The 20,641-nt window shown below is 46.1% G+C and overlaps 1 protein-coding gene across 1 annotated transcript in view; it reads right to left on the reverse strand.

Moving 5' to 3' along the window:
• CAPN13 (calpain 13) overlaps positions 1–6,127 on the reverse strand; it is an 82,079-nt gene extending 75,952 nt beyond the window's left edge. Inside the window, exon 1 of the mRNA XM_084793657.1 lies at positions 5,963–6,127. The gene's annotated coding sequence lies outside the window, so the exon portion shown is untranslated. The remainder of the gene's footprint in view (positions 1–5,962) is intronic.
• Between the last annotated feature and the right edge of the window lie 14,514 nt (positions 6,128–20,641).

Here is a 20,641-nt window from a genome sequence, read left to right on the forward strand (position 1 = left end):
TGCTGATGGGGACATGTCTGGAAACCCGAGGTGACAGAACAGAAAGGATCTACATATTTCCTCTCATCTCAGACACAGCATTGCTTCCTCTAGATCAGTTTCTCCCTTTGGAAGCCTAAGCAAGTTGGACTTCATCTTCTAAGTGTCTTATTTCCACCTTTGGATGTATGTCCTATATTTGTGGTGCTAAGAACATGTGTAGACTCTTCTGTACCATAAGTATTAGTGGACAGTAAGATTGAGTTCTCCCATCCTCCCATGCTAAATATTAGTGGACAGCAAGGCCGTGTTTAAGTAAGTTTGTGTCCCAACACCCACAAGAAAGGGAAATGTGTCTTGGTGCCTCTCCTCTCTTCAGAGGTCTTTGATAGATATCACTCCATTAGGAAAGATACCTTGAAAACTCTTGCATAGACTGTTGTCTATATTTTACTAACAAGGTAGAGTATTCTTTCTGGATTCTACAGGTGGCTGCATTCCAGCGACACTGTATAGAAGTTGATATAGGCCAAGATTTCTGGGGGTAGATTTTTTTTTTTCCCGTCTATGAAGAAAGCTTGTCCTTCGTACTTCAACTTACCCAATTCAAATTTTCTCAGCACATCAGGGAGATTTAGGAAGCTGGTGCTGGGCATGTACTAAGCTCAAATACCAGATCATAATAAGCTTCTGTTTCAGAACAAAGTTCCCCAGGAACAGTTTGGCCACCCCGCCCCTCCCCCCCATCACTTCCCAAAGGCTAAATCAGACAACGCCATGTTCAGAATCTTTCTTCCCTTCCCTTTCTTAAAACAACAACAACAACAATAACAACAACAGCAACAACACCTTTTTAAAAAATAGAAATTAAGGTCATATTTAGACAATCCATCTATTCTTTTTTTTTTTTTTTTTTTTTTTTTTTTTTCCGATACAGGGTTTCTCTGTATAGCTTTGGCTATCACTTTGTAGACCAGGCTGGCCTCGAAATCACAGAGATCCACCTGCCTCTGCCTCGCCGAGTTCTGGGATTACAGGTGTGGGCCATCGTCACCCAGTTAATCCAATCTATTTATTCTTAAATGATCATGCTTTGGCCTTTCTTCTTAGTCTTTCCTTCACGTGAAACAATGCGAAGATAGAGGAGAGAGGCAGATAAAGGCAGGGAGAACACAGAGAGAAAAAGAGGTATGGAGACACAGAAGGAAAGAGCCCAGAGAAGAAAGAAAGCCAGGGAAATCCACTCAGTGGGAACTGGGCCTATGGAGAAGAGACCTAAGGCATGCAGTGGCGAGCTGCAGAATCTGACTGGGAGGGCATTCTCCTGTGGTCCAGTAGCCCACAGTGCTGAACTGCGCAATGCCAGGATTCCCCCATCTCTCCACAGTGAGCATTCAAGGACAGCCCAGAAAACAGATGCGTTTGCTGTGACCTAGCCCTAGACAAAGCTCTTGAAGGATCTTCCCCACCCCTCTATCTCTGCTTCTGGCCTCAATATGAGGGAGGAGAAAGGCCAGTGGAGCTCGAAAATGTGGAGCTCTTTCCAGTTGTCTTGAGACACCAAACGTGTAGACTGGCTATTTTGGGCATTGGAGGCCAGTGTTAGCCTCACAAGTGTGGCAGAGCCACGGACTGGAAGCCCAGCCCAACTCTGACTCTGTCAGAGGCTCCTCCCAACATGGTGTGGGTGTGGTGGGGAAGAAGAGGAGGAGGAGTTACACAGTGCCAACAGCCAAGGAGCACTCTGACCAAGGGGATCACTCCCTTTTCACGAGAAGCAATCTGGGCCACTTAATGATGGTTCCAGGTTCTAAGCCACTTTTCCAAGTAGATAAGGTCACACCCCTTAGGGTCAGGGACAGGGTATCAGGGACAGGGTGTGGATCAATTGGAAAACTAAAGTCTTCAGAAAACAAAACTATATTAAGCGTGTCAAAGCCTTATGAAGGAACATGGACCTAGAGCATCAATCTATGTGTGCACATGTGTGGCTGTGTTAATGAGGGAGGGAGGCAGAGACAAGCAAGTTTGGAAAGGTGGCCAAGCCTCTAAAACAACTTGGGTGCCTTTCTTCATCCATTCCCACTCCCCAGCTGTTAGATTTCCAAGCGGGGCCAGATCACTTTCCAGAAGGATTGTGGGTAAGCAGGAAAGACAATAATAGAAAGAAAGGAATGGTTTAAAAGCCTGTCGATAAGGAAGTGGGGGCGGATATGGATAGGACAAGTCCCCTGAGGATGCTTAGGCATTAATGCTTCTCCCCAAGTGGAGGTGGGATGCTGTCATGGCCTCTCCTGTTGCCTGAACCACCTTTCAAGATAACTGAGGTTGGAAGGGAGCCCCTGGGGGCTCTGTGCGCATTTGGGGAGAGCCACCTTACTGAGTGAGCAGACAGGGTTCATGCACAGGTCCAAGAGAGATGCTGGTACTACTCCAGGGCCAGCCCTGAGATGGTCCACATAGCCAGCAGTCACCATCTAGGATCAGTTGGTTCAGATATCCCCAGACCACTCTCCCAAGACATGGCATCTTTAAGTGTTTCAAGGACACTGAGGATTTCAGAGCTGGATTCAATTCCACAGTTTAGCTGGTGGGCAGACATTTGTAAACTCGCACAATATTCTTCTCATGTACGACTCTGCCAGATGGGGAGACAGTGGGACAAACTTAACACCAGCTCTTTAAGAACTTGGATCCATTACTGGATATAAGCAATAAATATAGATTTAAACAAATGAGGACAATTGGACTGTCTCCGAGGCAGTGCAGGAGCTCGATGAATTGGCCCACAGCTGCTTTTGAACGTTCCACAGTCACAGAAGGCTAGAAGGCCCAGCGCGCACTTCACATTTGACTGTCTTCCATCATTAAGATGCAGAACCAGGCCTCACTTAACTTTTCTGCCTGTTTACAGGGAGACAGCTTTGTAGGTTGGTGAACTTTCTACATATTCCTCGATTTCTCACTGTATCAAAGAATAGTTACTCAAACAAACAAACAAACAAACAAACAACATTTATGCAAAAGAAAAAAAAAAGGAGCAAAAGGAGCATAGTAAAATGCCTTGAGAATTCAGGGATAAAGACAGAAAAAGATCAAGGCCCGAGAATGGTTGTTTACTGTAATGTTGACAGAGGTGAGAGCTACCATTGAGTATGCCTATGGGGGATAAACTTACTATGCTAATTCAAGTAAGAAGACCTAGGGGAGGGGAATAGGGTGAAAGCTGGACAGAGGGAGGAATGGGAGGATACAAGTGATGGGATAACAATTGAGCTGTAATCTGAATAAATTAATTAAATAAAAATACTTTTAAAAAACAAACAAAAACAAAAACAAAAAAGAAGACCCACCCACTGCAGGTGAAACTATTTCCCCAGGAGAAGGCCCTGGGCATAAGCTAAGTACTAACATGCAGTATTCCCTGCTTCCATCTCTCAGCTGTAGATGGAATGTGTCATTGCCTCAGCCTCCTGCTCTGTGACTTCTTCCCCGCTGGTGGACTATAACCTTGAACTGTGCTCTGAAATGACTCCTTTCTCACCTTACACAGTGTGTGCTTGAGTAGTTTCTTACAGCAACAGAAAGGAAAGTAAGATACTCAGCCTCTTGGTGCCCTTTCAATATCTCAGACAAGGAAGTACCCCTTCCAACTGCTTCAGGTCTCAGGCGAGGTGCCAACCCTCAAAGATTAGATACAGATTTCTCAGTGTGGGGCAAGGAACCAGAAAACCCAGCCAGGCCTGCAGGAGAGGAAGTTCATCTGAACAAGCAAAATGAGGGAGCTAGAATGACCTTCTCTTGTCTCTAGGCAAGGAAAGACAGGATTTCAGCCAGTCCATGGATAAATGTCTGGGCCACATCTCTCTGTAAAGAGAGGCCAAATGACTGACTTTCCATTGTTTCCCATCATTCTCTGGTTACTGCCCGTTGCCTTCACTCTTGCTACCCCAGGGTGGCAGCTCCTAATATGTCAGTACCAGAGGCCTTAATCTTTGCCAGTAGCCATTTAACAGGGAGCCCCAGATAAAGTATCATCTCTAACAAGGACTCAAATTTCTAGAGCAACTACCACACTCCATATACTCTTAAGTCCTTTGCACTTACAACCTCATTTGACTTTTCAACCTCGAGAAGATGGGGCCATTGGCTGCCACATCTTAGTGAAGAGGAAACTGGGCCACTTCCAACAGATAAGGTAGGAAAGAACACCAAGTTCGCTCCCAATGCTAAGGAGGAGGCCATCCCATTGTGCGTTTCCTCGCAGTACCTTCTCTGCTAAGGTGTTTGTTTTAAGAGGGTCACTAAACGCAATCAAGGAACCAGGGAGCAGAACAATGGGCGACAAAACTCTAGTTCTGGCATCTGCATTTAGTAAGAGCTTAGCAGTCACTTTCACCATCTACAAATTGAGAATAAGGAAATCACGTTACTTATCACGCTTGCCCATTATACAAGAAGGTGCAGGATAATAGCTCATCAGTTCGCACAGTAATAATCAAGTCCTTGTGTAGTTACCATGCCTCCCCTCCCCAGAGAGAGCTGTGTGGTCCAGCGGAGTACACGGTAGGTTATTATTCAAGAGAGTATCCTGGCTAAAGGTCCAGTTAATGCCTCATGGGGAACAGACAGAGGTCCACTAGTCATTTGTGACCCCGTTCCAAGCACAAAAGGAAATCTGCCTTTGTTCTAATCTGGGGAGCTTGAGGTTTGACCTATCCAGCTGGAAGCATCTCCCTGACAACAGCATCACTGTCTCAAAGACAGGATAACTTCAGCAACCACAGAGGCACTCATGTGACTGTGCCATAGCAGGAGGCTATGGAGGCTGCCTGAACCTCTGCAGTGATAGTGACCTTCTTTTTGTATTGAGCTCAGGTAGTTTTCAATTTCATTCCTGTAGCTATTATATCATATTATAAGAAAACAATGTCTGGGCTCCATGCTTTCCTTTGGTGGATGTATGTTGAATACCTGCTCCGTCAGAACTCTTCATCAGTGGGCACAGAAGGCATGATGGACACTGGGCTGGGTGTATGGCTCAGTCAGTAAGGTGCTTGGCACAAAAGCATGAGGAACCAGCGTTGGTTCTCAGCACCTATGTAGAACATTGGACATAGTGGCGCACACCTGTCCCAGCAGAGATTATAAAGGGGCACACAGGCAGGTCCCTGGGGCTCACTGGCCAGCTGGTCTGGCAGAAGCATTGAACCTTGAGTCACAATGAGCCTGATTCACAAAACAAAGTAGGTGTCTCCTGAAGCAGCACCCAAGGCTGGTCCCTGGCCTTTGTACACATGCAAAAATGCACACATGCACATATACATACACACATGCATATATACACACACACGCACATACACACATACATAATACATGCAAATAAATAAGGTAGACAATATGTGAGAAATGACACCAAGGTTGTTGATCTTTGAACTTCACACACACACACACACAAGCACACACACACACACAAGCACACACACACACACACACACAAACATTTATGCCTGCCTAGACACAAAGAAAAGAAAGATTTAAAGAAAGGTCACGATTCTTGTAATCTGAGTGTTCTTTTTTTTTTTTTATATATAAGTGTTCTTTTATGTCCAACAATGACCTCAAGGGTATGACCTTGAATGAACCAAAAGCAAAGATGACTAAGTAACCAAGACCCTTACTCTTCATAAACTGGGGCAAAAGTGTGATAACCTTGTCTATAAAAATCAACTTGTGTTTGTCTCCAAAACTTTTTAAAAATTGAAAATAGATTTTTTAAATGTAGTATATCTTAACACAATTTAATCTCCCCCTGAATCTTCCAAGCATACATCTCCTTGGACCAGGTACATAGGAAAGGCCTGGTTTTCAGGGCCCCTGCATCCTGCATCACAGCCCTGGGGCAGGACCCGGAACTAGCATCACAAGCTAGGTTTTCTTTCTGGGAAGGCTCTAACACCCGAGATCATTGCTTGCACCTCACCTGTGTCCTCTGCAGATGGACAGTAGACTAGCACCACGGGCAGTATTCCTGCAGGAAGTCCACCAGGATGAGTCTGTCACACAGGCTGAGCAGTAGCAGTCTTGAGGGCTGGAGAACGGCAGAGGGGACGGTGGAGAGTACTGTTGCCTTGGAGGAAATATAAGGGAACTGGTGATGCCAGGCTCTGCTTACTTCTCCCTCTCAGGTGCTTCCTTATATGGGTAGAGCGAGCACTGTAGCCCCACCTTGGTTAAACAGTAACTCCAGCCGTGGCACTAGACACACACAGACACACACACATGATTCAGTCACATGCGTACACACAGACATACACACACACATACAGAGAGAGAGAGAGAGAGAGAGAGAGAGAGAGAGAGAGAGAGAGAGAGAGAGAGAGAGACAGAGAGACAGAGAGAGAGACAGAGACAGAGACAGAGACAGAGACAGAGACAGAGACAGAGACAGAGACAGAGAGACAGAGACCGAGACCGAGAGAGAAGTGATTGGCTTTCAACAGTGAGATTTCCCAGACTCCCCCACTCCCATGCCAACTCCATCCCCACCTGACCCCACCTCCCTTCTGACACACTGGCTGCTGATTTCTCACCTGCCTTTCCTGGATTTTTGTTGTTTTCAGGTCCTCTCCATGGCTTCTCTTTACTCTGTTTCTGGGACTTGGTGATTTTACAAAACCAGGGAAGCTGGTCTCTCTCCCTCATGTCTCATGTTCATCCTGGAGGCTCAAGTACCTTGTCCTCCCTGTCCGGGGTGGCCACTCAGAGTGAGTCACATCTTACTGAAGGACACATTTTCTTTTTTACAAATAAATTTCAGAATACATTAACCCCTGGGCACGGTGAGGCCTGCGAATGGACTGTGTATCATCCGTGCTTAATGGAGTGTGGGGAAATGGACGGGGCGTGTGAAGCCCATGCCTGCGGTTGCAGAACTCTCACACTGCAGCTCAGCCTGGGCTGTGGGAGGCAATGGAAAATGAGCAAAGCAGGACCAGTGTGGGAAGCACTAGAGAGGTAGAGGAACAGTCCGTTCTCAAACCAAGATGGATGGGAAGGAAGGACAGTTAGAACACAGAAAGAAGAATGCAGCCACTTAGGGGGATGTGGCTAAGACCACCCACAAGAGACAGGGTGGTGAGCGGGAGAGCTGGCCTGACTCAAAGGGAGCTTTAAACGTTCCCTACAAGTTCTGGCCATCAGACCTAGGTAAGGCCCTTCTATTAAGTCTTAGTTTACCAATCTGTGAAATGAATCTTGTCTGGCTTTGGGGACACACTCTATTAGAACCTTCACCAAAAATGCAACAGACAACACACTTTCTGTAACTATCAACAAATGGGCATGAGTAGACAAATAAGTTTACTGATTGAATGTGCAGTTGAAAAAATTCGAAAGCCATCATATCAGGAAACAAACAACAACAAAGTAGGGAGAAAATGTTTTAGAAAGTCTCACCCACATGATCCTATAATAAGATAGTACCTCTAGGAAAATAACTGGGCTTTTTTTCCCCCTGGCTTACTGATGATGCCTTTGTCTTCTCTCATCTCATGACATAGTTTTACTCCTAAAAGCAAGAGTCCTTGTCCCTACAGTAGGAGTCCCTCAAGGACTGAGTTCAAAGGGAAATGTAGCCTCCCCATGAGCGTTTGAGGCCAGAAGACAAGTCCTCTCTGTTGATAGTTGGGATGTAAGAATAGAGAAGGCACGTATACGTACCATGAAAAACTTTACTTACCAAGAAAGTGGAGAGGAGAGGACATCCTATTGAGACTTTAGGCGAGAGTAGCATGGAAGAATGGGGAAATAGTAGGATCCACAGGGTCCTGGAAACCTACAAGAAGAACTTTATGACAGGCAGGTCTGGGTCCTGGGGTCCTCCTCAAACTAAGGCACCAGCCAAGGAGAATATAGGCAGTAAACTTCGAACCCCTACCAAGACCTAGCCGACGAACAGGATATTCTCCACCGTTGAGTGGAGAGTGAGATCTGACTCTCACACGAACTCTGGTGCCCCTTTTCTGACCACGTCTACTGGATGGGGAGGCCTGGCGGCACTCAGAGGAAGGATAGCAAGTTACCAAGAAGAGACTGGATATTCTAAGAGCATATATAGGGGGAGGAGGTCTCCCTCAATCACAGACATAGGGGAGGGGAGAAGGGGGGAAGTGGGAGGGAGGGAGGAATGGGAAGAAACAGGGGAAGGGCTAACAGTTGAGATGTAATATGAATAAATTAATAAAATTTTTTAAAAAATTAAAAAGACATATAGTTGGAAAAGTTAAAAAAAAAGAATAGAGAAGGCAGAGATGGAGGGACCGTTTGCTCGGCTGGCTTCCTGCCTCCTCCCCTTTCCTGTATGCTTGCTAGCAGCCAGCTCGCAGAGATCTGTGCTTCTAATTCTGTCCTGAAACTATAAAGCAGATGACACTTCACCATAAAATCTTAGCTGGACTTCCTGCTCAGAGAGAATGTGGCAGGCTTCTTACTTCATGTCTGCTATGAAATGCAGCCCATTGGTCCCCAAATGGGAGGGGCAACAGCCACCCCTTTCCTGTGTATGGTGGCAGCTGTGTCATGGAGGCCCCCAGAAGCATCTCCCAACACTGTCATACTTTGTGTGTAACAGCCACACAGAGCCTGTGGAGGGCTAAGCATAGACCTCTGGGGCTCTTTCCTCAGACCTTGGATGAAGAAGCTATGTTTCCCACAGCCTGTGACAGTACCCACCTCCTCCCTGCAGAGGCTTGGCTGTTCCCGCCAAGGCTGCTCCCACACCTGTGCTTGTGACCTTTCAAGCTCGATGACCTGTAGAAGCAACAGAGGGCAGTCTTTTCTAGTCTTTGGAGCCAGAAGAAAATCAGAGGCAGACTGGATTCAGGAACTACACCCTGTCCTTAGCCTAGGCTTAAGTCCAAGGAAAGACTGCTTTCCCTGAAAGCTTCCTTACCCATGTAAATGACCCAGTCTCCAGCCAGGTCTCAACACGCCTAAGCTTGAGTGCAAGAGGCATAGCCTTTCCTAGCGCCCTCTCCTGCCTTCTCCTTAGCCTCCCCCTCTAGCTCTGTGTTGGATTTTCCTTCTCTGTCCCTTTATCCTCCCTTCACAAATCACTGGTTCCTATGCTACCCTCTGTCCTGGGCTCAGGACAAATAGCTGTGGACCTTGATACTTTGGCTGCCACTCGCCTTCTCCACATAACACTTTTATTGGTTCTCCAGAAGTTACACCCCATCCTTCCATATCTACTACATATGTGTTGGGGGGGGTGCAGTCTAGGTCCAGCCTGTGCAAGCTCTTTGGTTAGTGGTTCAGTCTCTTCCAGGTTAGTTTACTCATTGACTATTTTAAGGAAAGAGTCACACATAATTGACAGCAGTGGGAAGCAACACTGACTTGGTGTGAGTGCTGTAAGGGACGTTAGTGCGTTCAGTGAGCTTCCCAAACAGGGATGAGTCAAGGGAGGCCTCTCTGTTGAGTGGAGGATACAGAAGAGCTGGTGGAGAGACAGACAGAGGTGTAAACAAAGCAGGGAAACAAGAAAGCAAAAGTCCCTTGCCCACTAGGTGACTTTCCTCCATGTGAAACCAAGAAACCAGCACCCAGGATTAGAAACAGTACTATGGGGACAGGGTGTGGCAAAGTACACCTTTAATCCCAGCACCAGGAAGGGCAGAGGCAGTTGGATGTCTGCGAGTTTGAGACCAGCCTGGTCTACATGGCTAGTTCCAGGACTGCCAAGGTTACATAAGAGAGATGTCCTGTCTTAACAACAACAACAAAATGACAGAGCACTATTGGTACCCAGAACTCTCCTGAGCACTTCCGTCCCATACTGATCCCTCAGGGCACCCCAAGGTAAAAATGCCCTTAATCTGGTCGGTTCTGATAAGCTCTGTCTTGTTTTCCTTTGTAACAAAACAACGGTGTTGATCTAGGGGATTAAAAATATCTGTGTAAGAATATGACAAAGGGCACCAATTGGCAGGGTAAACATGTCCACAGAGCGCTTACCACATAGCTAACAGGATCACCTATCAAGTTTCACATGGGTGGGAAGAACAACGTCTAAAAAAAGTGAGCTGATTTTTGTTAGCGCAGAGAAGTTTGAGGAGATGGAGCTCAGCTTACTTCACTTACTGCTACAGACAGCATGCCCACCAAGGGAGGCCCAGACCTGTTCCACTCTGATTTCTTACTATGCCTTGCAGGGCAGGACCCCATCAACAACCAAGATTCCCATTTGCATATCCAATGGAGCAGAGATGAGGGTGTGCACAAATGGATGGAGGGCAGAAGTACCAGCAACAGAGGGGATCCGAGGTGGTTTTAAAAACGACTCGGCAACTCTTGTTTCCTCTGTGCCTTTCTCTCTACAGGCATCCGCACAGAGTCCACCAGTTCCCAACATTCCAGGCTGCAGCTACACTTGAAACAGGGTAGCTCAGGATTCACGCCATGTTGTACTGGCAGGAAGCCTTCTCTCTCTGGCGTGTCCTGGGGTGTCTTCTGGGTCTCCACAAAGCACGCTCTGTCACCTTCCCAGGGTGCAGGTCTCTGACCCACTTATTGTCTCTGGCCTTACATGTGCCTCTTCCAAATGGCTTCTGGAACCGTCTTTCACACAGTCACCCCTGCAACGATGTGCATCTGGCAGCGGGGGTTGGGGTGGTAGGACTCAAGATTCCAACTGAAACTGGCTCCCAGTATTATCACTTTCCTTCTGTGTCTCTAACACAGAATAAACAAAATTCAGAATATAATATTGTTTTACACCCTGCCCTTCCCACTTAACTCAATCACAATCATGCCTCTACACCACCGGGTAGTCTTCAGAACCACCACTCTTAACACCTAAGTAGCACCTCAGTGCTTGAATATCGCTTTGTGACAGAGGAGGAATGTAAAGAAACAGTCAAGCTCTACCTGCTTTCAGCTGGTACAGGTAGGACTGTAGCCAGGTGGTGGTGGCGCACACCTGCAATTCCAGCACTCAGGAGGCAGAGGCAGGTGATCTCTGTGAGTTGGAGGCCAGCCTGGTCTATAAAGTGAGTCCAGGACAGCCAAGGCTACACAGAGAAACACTGTCTCAAAAAACCAACCAACCAACCACCCCCCCTAAAACGCCCCTCAAACAAAGAAAACACCCTGAAAGTCAGGAACTGTGGTGGTTCACAGCTAAGGGATGCATCATCACCTCTATACATACATACATACATACATACATACATACACACACACATATATATACACACACGCATACACACATATTACATACATACACACATATATATGTATGCACAGAATGTGTATATAAAACAGAAGAAAGGAGCATGTTAATTTGAAAAAGTACAAGAGCAAATATTCTCTTACCTCCTTCCCTCCCTCCCTCTCTCTCTCTCTCTCTCCACACACACACACACACACACACACACACACACAATTGAAAGAACAAAGGATGTGAACTTGAGAAATTACAAGAGAAAGTCACATAAGAAGGAAGGAAAGGGAAGGGAGAAATTTATATATTTTAATTTATTATAATTACATGTAGTATTATAGTAATATGATTATATTATATATTATACTTTAATTACATTTAATTTTAAAACATTAATTGAGACAGTAAATGTCCTGCCCTCAATTCTGCTTAGTGCCACACTGACTCCATTCCCAGGAAATGTGAGCCTATATCTGGTCTTCAAATGCCTCTACTTCTCCAGGGGTGGACAAGGTGGCAGTTGTGATGTATCTGCCTCCCTGCCAGCATCTTCCATAAACTCTATTTCCTCTCTCCCCAAATCATCTTTGGGCATTGGTTTTTTCATGCTTCAAGCTTCCTGACTCACGTTTGGTGACACTAACTCATCTCCCATTTCTGAACATTTAAATCATTTCTGAATTTTATCTACTACAGACCTCCTTGCATAAATCTTCCTAAATGGTGTTGATAGATTTCTTATGCTAAGCTCCCAAAAGTGAGAGCACTGGGTTTAGAGTTATGAACATTATGAATGATTTTGATTTTTCTTTAAAATTATATTTGTGTGTGTGTGTGCGCGCATGTGCACGTGTGTGCATGTGCATATGTCACAGTGTATGCATCGAGGTCCAAGAAACCCTTAAGGTTTTTGTTTCTCCTTTCCAGAGACAGCAAGTGCTTTTACCAGCTCACCCGTCTCACCAGCCCAAGATGTCGGTTTCTATCATTAGAATATTAGACAGCACCCTTCTAGCATTGCACAAGGGCCTTTTTTTTTTTAATTCTTGGAGTTTGTTATATGTAGCTCTGTATGTGTGGAATATCCACAAGTGTATATTCATATTGCATATGTGTGGGCATGTGTGTGTGCATGTGTGTGTGTGTGCAGGTGCACAGACACATACATGTACATGTGCATGGAATCCTGAAGTTGATACTAGGGCTCCTCGTCAATAACTCTCCACCTTACTCATTGAGGTAGGGTCTCTAAGTTGAATCCAGAGTGCTAATACGGCTATTCCAGCCCATGAGCTCGCTCCAGGAACCCCGGTAAATAATGATCTGGTATTTCCATTTATGTGGGGAATCCTAACTCTGGTCCTCATGCTCACATGGCATCTGCTTCCCGCACTGAGCCATCTCCCCAGCCCTCCCAGGGCATACGGCATCATCAACTGTGCCTGGGCTGGCTTCCCTAGGGAGGGAAGATGAGGCACTGGATGGTGGAGATGTGAACTACAACATCTAAAGGGAGCATGGAGGGTGCATAGAGCCAGTTCCATGGCCAGTTCCCACCGCAGGGGCCTTGACAATCCCTGGGAGACTCTTGTAGTTCCACGTTCACATGATTTTAGTTAAATTTCTCTTCTGTAGAAAATTTGCCACCATACCTCCCCTGCCCAGTCTAGCCCAAATCCTCCCCCCTTTTTGGAGACAGGGTCTCTCTGTGTTAGCCTTGGCTGCTCTGGACTCTCTTTGTAGACCAGGCTGGCCTCGAACTCACAGTGATCCACCTGCCTCTGCCTCCCGAGTGCTGGGATTAAAGGCGTGCGCCACCATGCCCGGTCCCAAATCCCGGTACCTTTAAAGCATAATTCAAACATTACACCCATTCTTACTACCTATCAGGAGCAAATATTCAGTTAAACATTAGCAATTGCTACTACTGTCATTACTTCTTCATGGTATTCTATGTAGGAGTCCTGGTTAAATACTTCCTATGGCAAATGTCATTTAATCCTCTTAGCCCTACATGAGAGGTAATTTTACTCTCTCTCTCTCTCTCTCTCTCTCTCTCTCTCTCTCTCTCTCTCTCACACACACACACACACACACACACACACACTAATACTCATGCACACACACTCACACACTTACACACTCATACACTAACACTAGTGCACACACACAAGCACATGCACACACACACACACACACAAGTCTGCATTTTAAAGGTTAAAATCAAGATCCCACAGCCGTACATAGTCAATCATGATCTGAAGAATCAATCCACTCTTACTTTAAAGACTGGTGGATCCTACCCTCCATGGAATTTTCTCCAGCCTCTTCTCACTTCCCTGTACCATGCAATCTTTTGCTCCCGGGTAGGGTATTAGGCACTTGATAATTTCCCAACGCCTCCATGAGCTACTTACAAGGCATGGATAATATATCTTCCATATCTCAAACTCCTAGCAGATGCATGGCCTACAGTAGGTACACAATAAATCTGTGCAGCGGGAAGTGCGGTTCCTAAATCAAGTGGCTTATTCAAGAGTTGGTGGGGTAGACCACTCATTTATCTTGGGCTGTAACAATTATTTCACATAGGCAAATGAAGGGTAAGCTGAAGTTCTCAGAGTAGAGTCTGGAAGTGATGCAGGAAGTTATAAAGTGGAGTCTAGCTCACCCTAAGTTTTTTTTTTTGGCTGCTCTTTAGTAACAGATTTAGTATCAGGAGGGCAGAAGTTAGGAGAACCAAGTTAGGACAGAAGCTGAGACTCTTAGGATGGAAACCAAGGCCGCTCACGGGAAGTATGAAAATGCTAAACCAGGACAGGTGAGTAGGCTCTGACAATGACCAGAGTAGGAAAGTCCTGAGTAGAAACAGGGGCATGGATTTACCTGCTGTGAGAATAAGCAAGCCGTAATGTGTTAAGAACGTCCTGAAGAAGTTGAGAGCCTCATGTTACCATGTGTTGCCATACCTATAAAGACAGAAGAATTTAACCAAAGAGAAATGAGCTCAATTGCTGATGGGGGACACTATAGTCATGAATTAACTGAAAGGAAAGCAACCATACCTCTCCTTTTGGTATAGCGCAGTAGATCTCAAGTTTCCCAAGGTTGTGACCCTTCAATACAGTTCCTCATGTGGTGAGCCGAACCATAAAGTTATTCTTGTAGGTACTTCACTATTGTAATTTTGCTACTGTTGTGAAAAGTAGTGAAATTACATGATATGCAGGGCATGTGATATGAAACTCTATAAAAGGGTCATTCAATCCCCAAAGAGGTCATGACCTACAGGTTGAGGACTGTTGGTATAGTGCCTATGGCACAGGAACCCCAGAGGAACATAATTCCTGCCTATGCTGAAGGAGTAGGGAGTTGACAGCTGGTTAGGAGTGTATCTACACTGGGACGGGGTGACTGGGGGCTTGCTGTATTTTACCACCCATCAGATTGGGTTCTTGTAGTTACCACCCAGATCTGTGACAGCATGGCCTAAGAGAGATCACTGTCACTGAAGCTGAGGACATATGCACCAGCTCCATATCTTGTCCTGGGATCAGAAACCCTGAGCCGGGTAGCATTGGGTAGATGCTTGATTTTTTTTTTCCTGGTATAACAAAATATTTATAGAGTGAGTGATTTATAAACGATAGAAGTTTATTTGGCTCATAGCTCTGGCACTGTCATAGGAAGTGCAATACCAAGGCAACAGGATATCCTGAGCCCGCATACTGTATCATCCCCTGGTAGGAAGCAGGAGGGCAGCCCTCCAATAGTGAGAGAGTGAGAGAGATGAAGTTACTCTTACAAGTCTACTCTCACAACAGCTATCTTGCTCCCATGATAATAACCCTAACCCACTTATTAGACCCAACCTCTGCACTGTCGCACTGAGACTTGGTTTCTACCATTTAAATTTTATGGAACACGCTGGGCTGTGATGTGACAGCTGCATCTTCAAGCTTGTCCTCCGAAGAAAGGTCCCAATTCCCAATGGGAAAGCCCTTCAGTGCCTGTGTTAGTTCCTTGTCTGTTGCTGTGATAGAACATTCTGACAGAAGCAACTTAAAGGAATTAGGTCACCCAGCCTAGAGCTCCAGAGTTCAGTCCATCGTATTAGAGAAGGAACTGCAGGAGGACCTTCAGAGAGCTGGTCACATCCACACCTGGGAACAGGCAGCACTCCATGCACCTGTGCTGAGCTTGCACTTTCTCCTATATGGTTCAAACATCCTCTGCCTAGGTAATGGTGCCACCCATGGTGGGTAGGTATTAAATCACCTCCACAGGCGTGCCCGGGAGCCAACCTCTGTAGACAATTCCTCACTGAGACTCCCTTCCCACGGATTGTAGGTGTGTCAAAATGATACTTAACATTAACCACCGCAGCACCCTTTAACGCAATGATCTTGGACAGCCAGAGTAGAGCACTATAACTTCTCATGCACCCTTGGGTTTCCCTGTGTTCCTAGAGTGTTAAACAGGAAAAACTGGCCAAAGGGATGCCTGTGCTCATTGTGGGGGACAGAAAGAAAGGGCTGTTGTGATAGAGCTCTGTCAATCTTCACCTGGTTTAGGGATGCCACAAGGACTATCAATATGGTTGATAACTGAACTCCCAGGAGATAATTGGATTTTAAAGAAGGAAGGGGGGGATGCTGAAGCCTGAGCCAGTGCAGGGTCTACATGGGGCTCTTTCTGGGGCTGCTCCCTACTGACATTTACTGTAAGAGATAATTAAAATCATTTCACTAATATGAATGCTCATGTCATCACCAAGTAATTAAAGAAGTTTAGAAGTGTCATGCGTAACTGGGGATGAAGAAGACACAGACGTGCCCCATGAGAAAGCCTCCACCGTGCTCACACATGCTTGTTGTTTTTACACGGTGGCCAGAGGAATATTTGTGTGGCCTTGATAAGGGAACACTATTGGGTGAGTGTATACAAGTCTATTAATATCTATTTTTGTCCTTGTTAGAGCCGTCTTCCGTCCCAAGAAGACAATCATTAGACAATGGGCCAAGCATCAAGCTAAGTACAGTGTGCTCAGTTGCAAACACTGCCTCTGAGCGGAGCAATCAAGCTTCATTCATTTCTTTTTCAGCTCATTATGTTAACCTTTTATTATACAAAACTGTCAATTCTGTTGCACAGTGATTAAAAAAATATTTGGAACAATCCACGAGATATGTTTACCATGCCAACTAGCAGAACAGAATGAACTAAAAGGAATTTGCTAAAGAGTATTTTCAGCCTTAGATGTTCATGGACAAGTTGGTGCATCTGTGCAGGAATGACTGACTCCTGGCCCTTGAGTGTACATTGGAAAACACATTGTGTGTTCTAGGAAACACAGAAAAAGGAAGGTTTGTTTTGTTTTGTTTGCTTGTTGAGACACAGGAAACAAAAGTTTGCACATTGGTAAACAGAGCACAGGGGAAAATGTGCCTGGCAACAAACTCTGAGAGGAAGGTCTTAAAGTTGTGTGAGGAAGATTTGGTCTTGGGGAGTTTGATAAGCAATGTGGATTCCCAGACCTCACTCTAGGGATTCTGATCATGTTTGGCTTGGGGTCAGAGAATCTACAGGTGTAATCAGAATCCCAAGAGATCCCACCAAGAATCTCTGTGCTCACCCTGTCTCTGGCTAGTTAGCTGTTTAGATTTCCATGTATATGTGGGCCCTTTGTGTGTGTGTGTGTGTGTGTGTGTGTGTGTGTGTGTGTGTGTGTGTGTGTGTGTGTGTGTTGGGGGTGTGCACAGGTACTGCTAAAGCATAGGTTCTCAACCTCTGGGTCTCGACCCCTGTGTGGGGTCAAATGACCCTTTCACATGGCTCACCTAAGACTATCAGAAAATGCAGATATTTGTATTGCCATTCACAACAGTAGTGAAGTTACAGCTATGCAAAAATAATTTTATGGTTCGCGGTCACCCCCACATGAAGAACTGTATTTAAAGGGTCACAGCACTGGGAAGGTTGAGAACCAGTGTGATGGAGGGTCATCTGGCCTTCAGCACACATGGCAACAGCACTCCCCCACTGAGTACTGCCTAGAAAGTGATCTTGGGTGGTAAATAAGCTCAGATTCTGATTCCTCAGCAACCAGAGCAAACTTGTGGAGTAGATTTTAGTGGATTGTTGCCGTTCACTGCCTGCTGTTCTTCACAGACAAATATTTTTCAATCCTATGGGGGCCTTAGAACCCGGAGGGAATTTTCAAAGTTGTTTATGCCTGAGCTGTGTCCTGAAACAGTAACTCAGGGTCATGGCAGTGCAATGAGGGCACTCCTGTCACCAAGGGATGTGCAGTGAGGGTTGAGAGCCACAGGCTCTTTCCTTTTCTGCCTTCTGGGTTCTTTTTCTTTCTGGCTCAGGTGAGTGGAGACACCCCCTGGGAGTTCACCATTGCAACCACACAGCCTGGCTGCCCAGATGCATCACGTTAAGTATCCCATCGGACCCTGCTCCTTCTCAGAGCCCCAAAGCCCTTCTTCTCCTCTCTAATAGTCAAAATACTCTTCTCCCAGCATAAACCCTAAGGGAAGATGTTGGTTGGGGGAGTCCTTACGGGAGGATGCGCATGTCTTCAGCCCTTCCCTTAGTTTATAAGTGACTAGTCATCCAGTGGTCTTAGCCAGGGCCTGTGAGGCCAACTCTGAGGGAGTTCATGCACAGGTTTATGGGGAGGCACCGTTGGGCAGAGTCAGTGCCTGTGAGAAAATGAAGGCAGGAATACGGGGCAGATAAAAGAGGTTGGAACAGAAGTCGTCACGGAGGCTCTTGAAGCAAAGCCTTTGGCGTGGACAGTTCATGTAGCTCTTAGGAAGCCCAATACTCTGAGGCCAAAAGCATTGACTAGTAATGTAATACTGTCTGGCCTTAGGGAGAGGCCTTGACCTTTGATGAGGTCGTTCGTTTTGGTTAATAAAAACTGAGGCAATGGCCAAAAAAAAAAAAAAAAAAGCCTTACTAGAAACCCAGGTAAACATGCTGAGAAGGAGGGACCTAGGTACCTCAATTTTTACCACAATTTACCTGTCACCCACCCCTATGCCTCAAGGCTTTTTTTTTTTTTTTGAGAAGCTTGCCAACACGACACTAACTAGCCATCTTAGGGAAGCAGTGGCCTTGAGAGGCAACCTCGGCATGCTGTAAAACCTCTCAGGCTTGGAAGGATAGAGGAGTCCCTCTAAACTTTCAGCTTTTGTCTAGTCACTTAAGATCTCTTAGTCTCAGTTGACTCTTCTTTAAAATAGGAACATGAATGAGTCCAGTGCAAACTCTCTGAGGGACACTATCTGGGGCGTGGAGTTTATGCTTTTAGTCTCCACCCTGAGTGGCCTTTCCTGCCCGGTCTCTCTTGTTTCCCATATGACTGCATGGCCTTGGGAGAGCACTGAGCCATTTCTCTCTAATTCTCACAACGTCCTGGTAGCCAAGAGTCTGAGAGCACTGACAATACCCCTCCTGGGAACACTCTACACATTTGGTCCTGGACTGGAATTTCAGATTTCCACATTTCTTAGACGTGCCTAGGCCTAATTTCCTTTAAAGAGCAAGGAAACTTGGACTATGAGGGAAATAATATAATGTCACACAAGAACCCCAGTGACTGACCACCATCATCCTGGGTCTGAGGAAGCCCCATGTCAGTCTGAAAGATTAACTCCAAGAGAGAAGGCTGTGCTGTATTCATAGGTCATTATTATCCATTACCACAGATATGATCCGTTAGGCGGCTGATTAGTAACAAGCCTTGGAGGAATGCTGTGAGCATATCCAGTGAAAAGTAAAAGTGGGATTCAAAATAACACACACAGTATGATTCCAACTATGCTATATAACAACTTAGACAAATTCTAGAACCAAAAAGTGTCAAGATGTCACCATAATTGCCTCTTTATAGTAAGATTGTGGCTGATTTTATTCTCCCTGCCTTTTTTTAACCCACATCTACAATTGTACATTTTCCCACAATGAGCAGGGAGTTGGGCACAAAAAAGAAGAAAGAAAGAAAGCAGGAAATATGTTCCCAGCAGGGGGACTCTCATGCCGTCCCTCCCACAAGCTTCTCCCTAGATGACAGTGTTATGCCGTGAGGAATGCAAAGCTGGGCATCCTTACCGCTCACTGGAGTTAAAGTGTCTGTGTGCGAAGATAGAAGCAGAACACACACTTGTGCTAAACACCGTTCTGAGCCGGGATGCTGGGTATTTTCTGGGGGCCGCATTGTTAGCCGAGGGCTGCCCGCTGCGGGGGTGGATTTCCCAGCCCGAACAGGATAATTTTATCACCAAGGACAACATTTGCAGTTCTGCATGAGTGGCTCTCCTGGTGTGATAAACAGAGGAGGCAACCGCTCAGGGCCCAGCGCTGAGGCGGAAAAGGCTGAGAAGTCTCCTACAAGATGTCATGGGAAGGGGGCGGGGGGCTGGGGGGATTGGAAGCTGTATTTAGCACAGGGAGGCACTGAGAGTCAGTGTGGCACAGAAGGAGGTTTAATGGGAGCTATTTGTCTTTACAACATAATCTGCATGGTGGCTGTCTGCTCTTCAAGTTTCTTGATCCTTGTCTTGGGACTCTGGGGACAAGTACTATGTTTCTGATTTCATGTGTCATTCTTGTGCAGTCCATGTGGGGTGGAGGTGGTGGTGGTGGTGGTGGTGGTGGTGGTGGTGGTGGTGGTGTGTGTGTGTGTGTGTGTGTGTGTGTGTGTGTGTGTGTGTGTGTGTGCACGCGCATGAATAGAAGCCAGGGGGAAATCTCAGCTGTCATTCTTATCTTTAGGGATGGGGGAGAGGTTTTCTTGTTGGCTTTGGGGTTCATTAAGCTAGCAAGGCTGGCTGGTGAGTGACACCAAGAATCTGCCTGTCTCTGCCTCCCCAGCGCTGTTGTTATGGTCACATACTCCCACACACGGCTTCTTCTGTGAGCTCAGGTATTGAAGTCTGGTCTTTATTCCTTTAAGACAAGCACTTCTCTGGCCTCCCTATTACCCCAGCTCTAAAGTGTCTTTCATGGTTTAATCCATTTACTGGGGGGAACCCTTATCAGAAAGGTAGGGCATTGAGCCTGCAGAGGGAACAGGGGCTACCAAAACTTGACCCCAGAGTTATGGCTTCCAAAAGTTCAGGGCAGTAAGTTTTTTTCTGTGTAAGCTCCTTGGTTGTGGGACTTTGTTAGAGGCATCTGGGAGATTCTCATGGCTTTTCTCAGAGGATAATTTAATACCACTTGTCCTCCTGGGAAGGGACTCTCTGGATTCCAGTAATCTGTTCCTTGCTCGTGTTATATGGTCCTTGCTAACTGGGGCTGGGAATGGCATGACAAACTAGGTCGGTCATTCAGCGGCTGAGATGTCTGAATCTCAGACATCAAGATCTCGGGGTTCATCACACATGGGCTTTGGTTAGTAAAGATCTACAGTAGAGCCTT

The sequence above is a fragment of the Acomys minous genome (assembly GCF_964271855.1).
Source record: "Acomys minous genome assembly, chromosome: 8".
NCBI lineage: Eukaryota > Metazoa > Chordata > Mammalia > Rodentia > Muridae > Acomys > Acomys minous.